The following is a 12,353-nucleotide window of genomic DNA, read 5'->3' as shown; positions in this document are numbered from 1 at the left end:
GAAGGGCCGTAGCGCGGGAGCCGCCGCCAGCGGGGCCGCGTCTCGTGCCGGGTTCGGCTGCGGGGGCGCCGGGGCCGCTCGCGGGCGGCAGCCCGGGCCGCTGCCGGCGCTTCTCCGCGACGACGGGCAGCGCTGAAGTTGAGCGGCTGCTGCGCGCCGCGGTGCCCGGCGGCGCCGGTGCGCGGCTCCTGCCGTCCTGGCTGCGCGGGCGATAAAACGCCTCGAAACGGCCGTTTCCAGGAATCGCGTGCCCGTTGTAAATACACACGTGTGCACAAACGCGTACGTGCGCGTCCCTCCTTCGTTAAATGTCCCGAGCGTTTTAAGCGCTGACACAGGGGCCGGGTAGGAGCAAGTAATATGTTTGACTGGTGTTTCTGTTTTCAGAGATTAATGAATCTCGCTTAAGGGACGGTGATAAGTTAATCACGCTATGCCTGCTATGTTTTTATAGACTGAAAAAATTGGTACGATAGTTGAGCTGATAAATTCTGTGGKTTTTTTTTTTTAGTTTGCCTAGCCCGCGTTTGGCAGTAGTTTATAGATAGGTCTGTGGGCTTTTCTTTTTTTATGGAATCTTTTTCTTCCCAAACTACAAAGAAATGAAACGTGTCAAAAAGAACCAGTGTTGAGACTCAGCATTGGCAGAGAATACCTAGGTGAGGTCTCGTGATTGAACTACTTTAATCCCTTTTGTGGAAGTGACTGAATATCCTATTGAAGGCTGATGTGTAAGGTGCGGTGAAACGCAGTAACTCAGAAAAAGGCAGTTTTTCTTTAATTGCTCAGATAGACCCATTAGCTTCTACTCGTAGCCAGCGAAAGATGTTTGAAGCAGTATTTCTTTTTTCTTTTTTCTTTTTTTTTTTGAAGTTCCCTTGGTCTGTTCTGGAATGCTTCAGCCATAATTACGGCCTGTTCAGCAAGTTCTAATGCGTCTCGGTGAGCTCTGTGCAGTACCAGATATGTAAACTTGAGTATCTGCATAAAGTTTTGCACAGCTGAGGGGGCCTTTGGTCGCCGAGGACAGAAAACACCAGGCGGTATTTTTGACAAATAGGAGTATTTCAGCTGTGTTCTGTCGTGATCCCAGTGTTCTTCAGGAAAAAAAAATGCACCCCTTTGAGAGTGCAAGTGAGGTTTGTGTGCTTAAAAGTGCTCTTCTCTCGCTTTTTTTTCCCTAGATTTGTTCTCAGCAGCTAATACTGCTAGTTGAAAGATTGCTGAACTTTTCTGTGCATTGTAGCAGGCAATACAAATAGTTTGAGCAGTGATTTCTATCAAATCCCTGCTCCTGAACCTAAAACAGGCTGCTCTCTTGCACTGAGGTTTAAATAAAAAAGTTGTGTTGCAGTGTGGAAGGCTTTTTTTTTTTTTTAATCAGAGGTATTTGAGTAGATAGGTTTGAGACTTGTGCCCTTAACAAGCCATAAGTTGTGTACCGGATAACTGAACTGTAATTGCAGTCATAAACCCCAGCTGTTTGATGCTGCAGCTTGCGTGATCGGGACACGCTTTAAAAGGCGTCGTGTTAGGCCCAGTTGTGTAGTTTTGTCGCTGAATAAAAAGGCACGAATCCTGCCAATGCTTATAAATGAGAATAGTGGTGTGCTGGTGAAGGGCCTGATGGCAGGCCTGAATGTTCAGCAGAATGCGACTGCTTGCTCTTGTTTATATTTCACTTGATGCTTTGATGCAGTGATCTCAAGCAATTCCTTTTGTCAGGGTAAATGTTAGTTCCCTTTAATCTTTCTGGTAAAAATAGCTCCTTAGCCTACTGTAGCTAAGTTTGTGCAATTTAAACTGGTTCGCTTGTGTTCTGAAAATAAGACCTTTCCTGTTAAATGGCTAACTCAAATATCTGATCTAAGAGGAGAGAGCAGAGAAAAGAACAGCAGAAATGAACACTCTGTATATCATAAGGTGTCGTAATAGTTGGATTTCAAAGTTGCCCTGGTGCTGTTTCTGTCAATGAGGTGGCTGATGAAGGCCCACGGCTCCTAACTCAGTGCACCATTGCAGTTCAGTATTCAACAAGCTGGCTAATACCATAAAAATATTCATGGGAAAGATTTTCTCGTATGTAGCCAGGTAGATTAGTGCTTTTGTCTAATTACTTCTTTATTAGATAATCACTAGCTCTCATAACTAAGCATTTATATGTTGTTTAAATGTTAAGAGGCGTTCTCATCTGGGCTGCATCAGAATAAACAAGAGACTAATAGGAAAAGTAGAATTCTAGAGACTTTGGTTATTGCAGAATGTTATTTTAACATCGAGCGTCGCGATTACTTTGCATCTCCTGCCAGTTCGCTGTATATCCTGCCAAACGTGCAACACTGGCAAAGTTCTTGAGCTGGTCCCGTTTCGAACTCTGAACCTAGATTGTGAAAAATGGTTTTGAACCGAGCAGCAGCCAGACGAGCATCCGTCGGGTGCCCATGCGCTGCGGTTCTGCAGAGCGCTTGCTGCTGTTCCCTGCTGCATGGCACACGGCGCGTCTCTCTGTGTTTGTTACATACTCTGCAGCCTTCTGCTGCTATAGAAATACGCTTGTTCCAGAAATGACAAATCATAATTTGGGCCAGAGCAGAGGGTGTCCTTAGCTGAGTTATAAGTTAATATATTTTTAAAGTAGGTGAAGTTGGAGAGAAGGTGGGATCAGTGGCTTCGGAAGTCGGTTAGAGCTAGATTTTCAACCTCATACTTTCTCATGGTTTTTCACAACTTCAGGACATAAACGGATTAAACAGTATGCCTGCCGCAAAAGATGCAAAGTGAGGGCTTTGGTACTTCACGTTGTCTTTACTGTCCAGCCTGTAAGCATTGCCGCATCTGTGTTGTAAAACTGAGGAAGGACTGGCGTTGTCACACGTTCCTCTGTATGTAGTGAAAGGAGCACAACGCTGGTTAACTCCCAGTAAGCCACAGAACTTCACACAAGTGAGTTTATATATCAATACACGGCTTGATTTGATCTTACTCTTTTGCCGTGTGCCAAAGAAATACGTAGGTGTATATCAGTGGATTTCGTTTTTAGCTTTAAAAGAGGTGGTCCACCTTTAAATTGAAATAGCTTAATGAAAGCCATCACAATTTTCTAAGCTAGTAGTCACATACTTAGCTGAGAGTTCAAATGGACTCACTTCTCAGTGGTCAAAAACCAGATTTTGTTCATGTTGTCTTGTATACGTATTTTAGAAGTGGTTGTTCCTGCATACAGTTGGTAAGTTTTGTGGAAGCCTATTTAATCAGTGTACTTTTGCTGTATCTGATGCGTGTAGCACTTTGCCGTTTGTGCAACATAACAGTAAGAATTCCTTTGATACATCTGCTTTCTCCCTGTCTCCCTTGGATTAAAAAAAAAAGGATAATTTCGGTAGGTGAACAGACTTGGATTTACAAGCAGAAAATGAGGGGAAGAAATGCTTCCACTGAAAAGATCTAGGTGACAGAGTGCTTGTAGTTTTATTTGTTTCATGAGAATGTCATTTGTTTTGTGGTGTTTCCACCATAACTAGCTGGGATGGAGAAAACGCAGCGTGGTGTTTTATGCCTACACTCCTTCTTAAGACTTGTCGTGTACGTGTAGTGACGAGGAGGGTGGCGGATGGGAGGTGATGATGCCAAGCAAAAACGTTTGCTGTGGGCTGTGTTGAGTTGGATAAAAGATGCCTTTTTGCACCCAAAGTAACTGACCTGCATAACTTTATGCCTGCAGTTGTAGTTTGGGCTAAGAGATTCGTGAGATTAGAAAATGGTTCAGTTGTTTAAAATCTCGTGTAGCTCATTCGAACCAATTCACGAAGCATTGCCGATAGCAGGGGTTCGTGTAGTTTCTCGMTGTTTGGGGATTTTTGCAGATTCCTCCAAAGAGTTGGACACTGACACCTGCATGAGACGAAACAGTTGATCGGATGGGGCTGTTTTTAGGTGACAGTCCACAGGGCGCTTAGGTCGTGCTTTACAATTGCTCTCTCCCCCCACCCGACCTCACCCCATACCGTAAGTGCTAATTCTGTATATATGCTTGGAAGTTTATCAAACTGATTTTTTTTTTTTTGGATGGCTTAAAATTAACATGGTAAATGCTGCCTTGTGCTGCGGCGTAGAGCTCCTGGAGAAGCGCTGCCGGCAGCAGCCGAGAATAAAGGCTGTGCTCGGAGGGTCAGGCTTTGCTGTACCCCCGAGATCTCTTGACAGCTTGTGAAATAGTTCTCGGTTTTCTGTTGCAGATTATTCACTTTCTATTCTGGCTGCCTGTTCCTCAGAGTCATAGTCCAGTGCCATTAATTACTTCCGCAGCAACGTGCTGTGGTGTTTTGCCACTGTATCTGCAACTTCAGATTAAACAACTCGCCTATTTTAGGTGTTTATTCCTATTGGAGATTTTGCTTTCTGCTGCTGCTTGCTAGTAGAGAAGAACATGCACAGAAATCTTGCTCTGTTAGCAAAATACTGCAATCTGATGAGAAATTGGTGGGTTCGAAAAACGGGGTTTGCAAAATTCAAGGGTTTGTTCTTATACAATGAAAAAGCATGTGGGACAACTTAGAAATCTGACACTTCCATCTTAATTTGGTTTACACTTTCAAGAATTTTTGCTTTGTAAATCTTCCCTTTAACATATGTTATGTTTTCCATCTGTCTTTTCAGATGGCTTAGTTACAGAGAGAACCTAAATCTTTTATTTGGAAAACTGTCTTTAATAGAGATGTTTCAACAAATAGTGTTGAGTATTTTGCAGAATCATAGCGTGAATGGAAAGAAAACTGAAACTTCTATTATCACTGCTAATTTGCAATCTTATGTAACTCAGAATCTGCCTTTAACACGCGCGCTTTAAAAGCTTCGCTTTATCTTGCCTTTCCCCTTTTCTTATTCCCTACCTTTAAGAAAAAAGGATCTTTTCCCATAACTTGGAGCATCAGATAAATACAATATCTTTGATTTGCAATAATGTCTTTTATATATGTGTTTGTGTATAAGTATTGTCTATACACAGACATGTATGTGTGTGTAAAATAATCTCATACTTCTCTGAAGGCCATCTTTAATGCTCTGGGGATTTCCTTAGCGAGACAGCGTTGTCAAAATGAGTTGTTCTTTCCCAGTCTCGCAGGTAGGAATTATTTCCCTGCTACTGTTAGGCATCTCTGAGGCAGTAGTCTGGGCTGGCAACTTTCTGTTGGAAAAAGAAAATGGGATCTTATACTCCAACCCCTCTCCACGGATGTCAAACCTGAAGAGCACAAACTTCTCTCCTCACTCTGCCCAAACTTTACCACTGCCGGTACTTTGATAACTGTTTTAGTGGGTGTTGTTGATGACATAGTTTCTCTGTCATCTCCTGTGTAGTTTCATCTAATGGGGTGAAGAGGAAAGCTGGAAATTACCAAAAGACTTGAAATTATTAAGTACTGAATGTCCATCTGTTTTGCAGTAGCTGCAAAGGTTTTTTTGTTGTTATTGTTTTTTTCCCCCCTAAGTTTCATTGACTCTTTTAAGGAAAGTATTAATGAGAATGATTCAGAACAGCCTCATTTCACTGAAATTCATGCTTTACATGGAAACAGGTTAGTGAGAGCATTGCTTTTTTTATTCAGTCAACTTTAGTTGGAAGCTTTTTAGAGYGAAGTATGTAATAGTCACTAGTTTCGAGTGCATGTCTGTTGTTGCTTCGTTATGCACATTTGGTATATTGTGCTGTATGTTCTTGCACAGCTGAATGTGAATTAACAAGCATAGTACCCTTCATTTATAATTTGGTATCAAAAGTGGGGGGGGAGATGGCATTAAAACAAGAATAAAGGAAACAAATTTTGGCAGCTATTATACCTCACAAAGCAGACATAAAACTTGCCTTTTTCATAATAATCTTGCACAGTATTTAATTTTTTTCTATGTTTCATAAAATTACTTCAGTTGCATATTAATCACTGCTATTTCAGTCTTCACACAAGTAGGCCTGTTCTGTGCTTATATTACAGAAGATATATAAAGATGAGAACCTTCAGAGAAGGGCTTGTGTAGCTGAAGGGACTGCTTGAGAAGTCCAAGCCAAAAGGCAGTTTTGAGCAGGGGATTCTCACCGCTCCGATGCTCTCGGTCGTTGTGGGGAGGAGGGAGGACTAACCGACTTGAAATCTGAACGACCTCATGTTGAGCTATGTATTTAATGAATCTACAGTCAGGGAACGTAACGGTTAAAACTTACGTGTCAAGACAATTCATGCCTTTGAGTTTATCGGCCAGTTTTTTTTTCCAGATGTGACGGTGGCGCAGCTTTAACATGAAGCAATGGATCTGTCAGTYGTGTGAGCTGCACTGAAGGCATTTGCTTGCTGACGCTCTCAGTGCAGACTCTGCGCTTCATGCTGCCTCCAGCAAGTGCCTGCTTTTAATTATAGGATTCTCGGATAATTCCCCTTTAAAGGGGCATCCTGAACTTAAATGTTTTGTGAGCTGTTAAAATAGGGCAGCAGGGAAGATGTGTGCATTTGTGATTGGATGGGAAAGTGAGAACCTCAACTCCATTAACGTTCTCCAAGAACCCTAAAATATCTACTCTTCATCAGGATGATCTGAATGAAAAGCTAATATTACCAGTGCAGAGTTGTTTCCTGATCTATAGGCAAACTGCTCCTCCTCCTTCTGTTTAGATTTCTGCTCTTACAGCAAAGGAAATCTCTGAAGCCTTTTGGTCTGAAACTATACGTAGCCTTGTAGCMAGATGCAATGCAACAATAATCATGTCAGTATTGTTGATGCTACTGGGTAGGATTTACAGTTTCTCACCAGAGCGCAAACAGTGGTAGTGTCAAAATAGTGAAGACACCTTGGGAAGCAATTAAGAGGAAGAATAGTTATGGAGCAGCTCTGTAGGGCCAGAGGAAAGCAAACCTAATACATCCTTTTCCAGCTGATACTACCAGAACAGATCAGGGTGAGTGCTCTGGTTGGGCTTCTTCTGCCACACGCTTTTTTTTTTTTTTTCCTCTTCTTTTTTCCCTCCCCTCTGGCATCTGGGGAGAAGAGAGGCTAGCTTCTCATCTGAATGCATTTTTCATATTTATTTTTGTATATTACTTTTGGAACCAGTTGCAGTTAGTGTGCCCTTGTATACTACTTTGTGTTTTTAATAGTGGAATATTCAGCTAATCTGTGATTTTTTTGGGGGGGGGGAGGGTAGAAGTAATTCTGAAAACAATTATTATTCCTGAAAGAAGCTAATGTTTTATCTTTTTCAGGACCTTCAACACAAAGTGTATTTTCACTGTGAGCACAGCAAAAGATAGTGGAGATTTGGATAAGTACAGCAGAGAGACTTGTGGTTATGACATGGTGATGCACAAAATGTAAGTGGAGAGAGAGAGGTTAGGAACTAAGTATAATCAAGGAAAAGTTTCAGTTTGCACCATTCTGCTTTCAGGGAAGTGAGAAAGGGGACAGAGCACTAGATCTCTTCTTTATAGGGAAGCTGTTGTCTGGTATCACACACACTAGTTCTGGTGTTGGGGATATTGGTACACGTGGTTTTTCCATCCTGACTAGTATGCCTGTTGTTCAGGCTGGTGTCAGGGTAGTTTTCAAGATCGAATTGATGTTACTGGCATTATTGTAGTGAAGGTTAGAAGAAAACAAAACTCTGCCACTAACTTCTTGATTTGTTTGCTTTGTATTATGAGCTTCAGTTTTGAAAAGCTACTTAGTTGAAGTCTTTTATGAAAAATGGATTGGGAGGGATTATAAGAGCTTGAAACTATTTTAACTTGTTCTTAAGATTAACTAGATTCTGAGCTGATAGTGTCCCTTTTGGTTATTGAGACCCACAGAACAGATTTAAACTAATTTTAGGAGCTGTATCCCTTCTTATTTGCATCTCTTTACTCTGAATGGTATACAGCTTGTGGAGAACCATGCTTGGTTAGAAGATGAGATGCAATGGAAGTGGGGTAGAATGAACATCTGCTTCTCGGTCCCCCTATCCTCCCCCCAAAATCCTGGCTATAAGAAAGTAAGAGAAGGCAAGTGTTGTGCCCAATTTCAAAAAAAAGCCAAAAAGGCAATACAGGAAACTGCAGGCTGGTCAGCCTCACTGCCATCTCTGGGAAAAGCATGGAGCAGGTCTTCTTGGAACAAATTTCTGGGCATGTGAAGGTGACAGGGAACAGTCGGCATGGATTTTTCAAGGTTAAATCATGCCTGACCGACCTGGTTGCCTTCTGCAATAAAATGACTGGATTTGTTGGCAAGGGGAGAACAGTGTATTTCACTTACCTCGACTGTAGCAAGGCTTTTGGTATGGTCTCCCGGAATATTCCTACATCCAAGTTAGGATGTTACAGTCTGGGTGGATGGATGGCTAGGTGGGTTTAAAAAAAAAAAAAAGGCTGGCTGGGCTCAGAGGCTAGTGGTTAATGGATCATACTGTACCTGGAGGCCTGTGGCGGGTGGGTATGCAGGGATCTATACTGAGACTGTGTTCATTAATATGAGGAAACCATTAGTATCTTTATCAATGACTTGGAGCAGGTGACAGAGTGTGCTTTCATCAAGTTTGTAGATGACACCAAGCTAGGGGGGACCAGTTGATACGTTTGAGGACAGGGCTGGCATCCAGAGTTGCTGAATGGGCTGAAAGGACGCTTATGAAATTTGACCAAGACAAAAGCAAAGGCCTGCACCTATGAAGGAACAGCCCTTGCAGTGATGCAGGCTGGAGAGCAGCTCTGCTGAAGAGGCCCAGAGGGTCTTGGTAGGCAGCATCCTGGGCTGTATTCACAGGAGCACAGCCAGTAGCGGATCAAGAGAAGTGATTGTCCCCCTTTACTCGGCGCTCGTTAGGTTGTATGTAGAATACTGCATCTAGTTTTGGCACTCGCGATACAAGAAAGACATTGGAGCAAGTTCAGGGAAGGGCTACCAAGATGCTGTGGGGGCTGAATGAAGCATTTGCCCTGAGAGGAGAGCAGAGGGACTTGGACTTCTTCAGCCTAGAGAAGAGAAGGCTTGGTGGGGTGGGAGGGCCTAACAGCAGCCTGTCCATACCTAAGAGGAAGTTGCTGAGAAGATGGAGCAAGGCTCTTCAGAGCATGGCGGGGAGGACAAGAGACAGTGGTCATAAAAACAAGAGAGGTTCCAATTGGATATAAGGAGGAGATTTTTTCAATGTAAGGACAGGCAGTCATTGGAAGAGCTTGTGCAGAAAGGTTCTGCAGTCTTCATCCTTGATGGTGCTTTCAAGACAACTGAGTAAAGCCCTGAGCAACCTGGTCTGATCCCATAGTTGGCCCTCTTTGAGCAGAAGTTTGGACTTAGAGACCTCCTGATGTCCCTTCCAACCTGAATGACTCCAAGTCTGTAAGCAAGAGAGCAATTGCTAATATGTTATAATTATCCCAGTGAGCATCCTAGTGGCAGTTACCTAGAATGCTGAAAGGTGAAGCTAGCTTCTGTGTATTGATATATTTGTATTTTGGGCAGTCCTCCAATTTAGGAATGTATTTCTTCTTCCTCCCAAATGCAGGTACTTCAGAAGATCAGGGCAGAAAGAAATTTAGTTAGTTATGCAAATCTCTTATTATGCAAGCCATAACTTACTAGGGCTCATCCAGATGCTTTCTAATGTACCTTTAGTTACCCCCAGCCCAGCTTCTAGGGTCTCCTTAATCCACCCAGATCCCCCATTGCTTGCCTTCTTCACCTGACTGTTAAGGAGCAGGTTTTGAAAAAGTGATATTCTTTTTGAAAGTCAAGGTCAGATATATGTCAGTTTGCTGTCTTTTTGCATGCCTTGTTGCCCTTATTAGCTTAAGATACTAATGTAAAATTTCCTTACTGGAAATTGCTTCATTTTATTTTCTATGAATGCATTGTTTGATTTTTCTAAAACCTTAAATGTGCTAATTGTCTTTTATGAAACAATAAATTACAGAATCGTCAAACCTAGAAAGGAGGTTGGAATGGATGTGGTAATTGCTGACTGGGACAAACAGTATGGCTATTGAGTCAAGTTACCTGACATTGAATTTTAGGGAACGGGTGGAGTGCTGAACTGTTGGGGCTTTGTCCTGGTGTCTGGCATGACTGAAAGAAGCCTTAAGAAACATGATTGAGCTCTTTGAAATGTAGCAGCTATGTTGGTGTCCAAAGAAAGGCAGAGTGAAAATACTGCTTGTATACTAGGACTTCCAGTGTGACTTCAGTGTCTGCTTCCAAGTTTGTGAACAGAAAAATCCCGGTCACATCTCAAATGAAGATTCTGCCATGAAAGTTGAAACTGAGCTTGATAATGTTCTACCTGCTTTGTAACATATATAAGACAATAAATCATGTAAAGAAATGCCTTATGATATTTGTCACCTCTCCAGGCTGATCTAGAGGAGCTAAAGAGGCAGAAATAGTGACACTGAAACAAGCTAACTGGTTGAATAAGTATATTAACCAAAAAAAACCCCCCAAACCCACTCCTGATAACTGTTATAAGTAGTCATACAGGTGAAAATGTACTTTTTATCCTCTTGCTTCTGAGGGGGTAAGGAAGGAAAAAGTACGTTCTATTCCAGGTTCTGAAAGTGTCATCCAGGAAGGTGGAAAGTTATGACATTTAAGCCCGTAAGACTAAAATTAGGAGGGAGCTCCTCTCAAGCGTGGTTACCTTCTGTGTGAAGATCAATGCTCAAACAATTACACACTGTCAAATTGGAAAAGGATCGGTTTGAAAAAAAAGTGGGGTTTTCTTAATTGTGTAGCGCTTCTCCATCCCTTCCAAAAGACAAGTACGTTACCCACGCTTTTTGTTGTCTCTTTTCTTTTAAGAGGCAATTTTATATAACTGAGAGATAATGAAAGGTGTGAGGTTTAGAGTCGGAAGTGCTGTGCGAGGCAAGAAGCTACTAGGTGGATCTCAGCAGGCTTAGTCAGCTCTACTGCTTCCTGATGGCTGAAGTAAGAATGTGTGTTATGAGTTAAGGAAATATAACTTTCTTACAAATAAAGACCACTTTTTTTTCTTCTGTTACACGCTCGTAGGCTGCAGCTTTGGAAGGAAAGATACTACTGTTTTGTATGAAGAAAAAGTAAAACAGAACTTGGGAGGGGGACAGATAGTCTCATAGGTCTTGAAGAGTAGTTTGCCTTCTGTTCTTGCTAGTTGGCTTCTTTTCACCTTGATTCTTTCCTTTCATTAGACTATCCTAAATAATTGAACATAACGTAGGGCAGATATTAACATCTAATGTTTATTGATAGTTACTAGATTCCCCCCCCCCATCTTGCAACTTAAATTCAGATTTTGTTTGATTTGATTATTTGAGCTTTTTAAACCGAGGCTCTTGTAGATTAATTTTAGAAAGATAAAACACTACTGTGAAAATTTTTAGTCCTTATCTGGGTATTATCCCTGAATTTCTTTCTGTGTGTGTGTGCTCAAAGCTGTTACTGATGGTGACACAAGTGAAGTGGCACTTTCAAGCTGGTGCAGGCAGAGCGGTCGAGCCTGGCTTTTCTCCCTCTGGCAGCCTGCTCGCTGTCGTTTACCTGGTGGTCCCGCCGTGCTTGCGTCCTGACAGTCTTCCTGTGGCTTTCCCAGGTTCTGCTAGCGGGCATAGGAAAGGCAAATTATCTCGGAAGTCTCTGCGAAAGATTCAGGGTGGTTCCTCTTACTGTAGCAGGGCAGCCCATGTACTATGCTTTCGAAAGCTTTTTTAATTCCTTGAGCAGGGCAGGAACAGATCCAATACTCAGTAATTGGGGTGGGTCTCTTCAGGCTAGGTGGGTTTTGTGTAAGGTCGGCTGGCCAGGGTGTGCATTGCCGCAGGTAAATATAATTAAAGGCAAAGGCATGTCTTGGTTTTAGTCTCTTGATAGCTACTGTTGACTTTGAGAAAGAGAAATAGCTGAAGCATTAGGAATGGGATCAATTATGTTCTTTTTTATGAGGATGAGGGGACTGAGGTCACTTTTCACTTCCCTGACATCAGAAATGGGCCACCTTGTTGTTATAGCAAGCTTTATTTATACATATAAAGACATATGCAAATATACAGCTACCAAGACAATCTCTTATCTTTATGGATTTGTTGCAGACATGCTTAAGTAGAGTTTAGTTTTCTGTTGTATTTTATAGCTGCTGTAAAATGCACCTTATATGTGGCTGTTCTTTAATGTGCACAGCTCTGATTAAAATATAAAACCAGACAGCTTAATCATTGTCTGAACATTTGAATGCTCGGTGCATTTTTACAGAGCCCCTGTGCCAAGCTGTTTACCTGCTTTTATTTTCCTGCTGGAAGAGCTGTGAGCTTCCCGTGTTAACATTAATGTATAGCCTTCCTACAGGAGCTCAAGAG

At 42.2% G+C, this 12,353-nt stretch overlaps 1 long non-coding RNA gene across 1 annotated transcript; it reads left to right on the top strand.

Moving 5' to 3' along the window:
* Positions 1-4,361: 4,361 nt before the first annotated feature.
* Positions 4,362-10,739, top strand: LOC112965862. The gene is made up of 3 exons (XR_003253412.1): positions 4,362-6,946; positions 7,251-7,358; positions 9,938-10,739. It is a non-coding gene; the product is annotated as an uncharacterized LOC112965862 (long non-coding RNA).
* The last annotated feature ends 1,614 nt before the right edge of the window (positions 10,740-12,353 follow it).

This window comes from Apteryx rowi, unplaced genomic scaffold (genome assembly GCF_003343035.1).
Source record: "Apteryx rowi isolate R43461 unplaced genomic scaffold, aptRow1 scaffold_225, whole genome shotgun sequence".
Lineage (NCBI taxonomy): Eukaryota > Metazoa > Chordata > Aves > Apterygiformes > Apterygidae > Apteryx > Apteryx rowi.
Note: the sequence above shows the minus strand (reverse complement) of the source record. Positions and strands in the feature narration are given on the sequence as shown.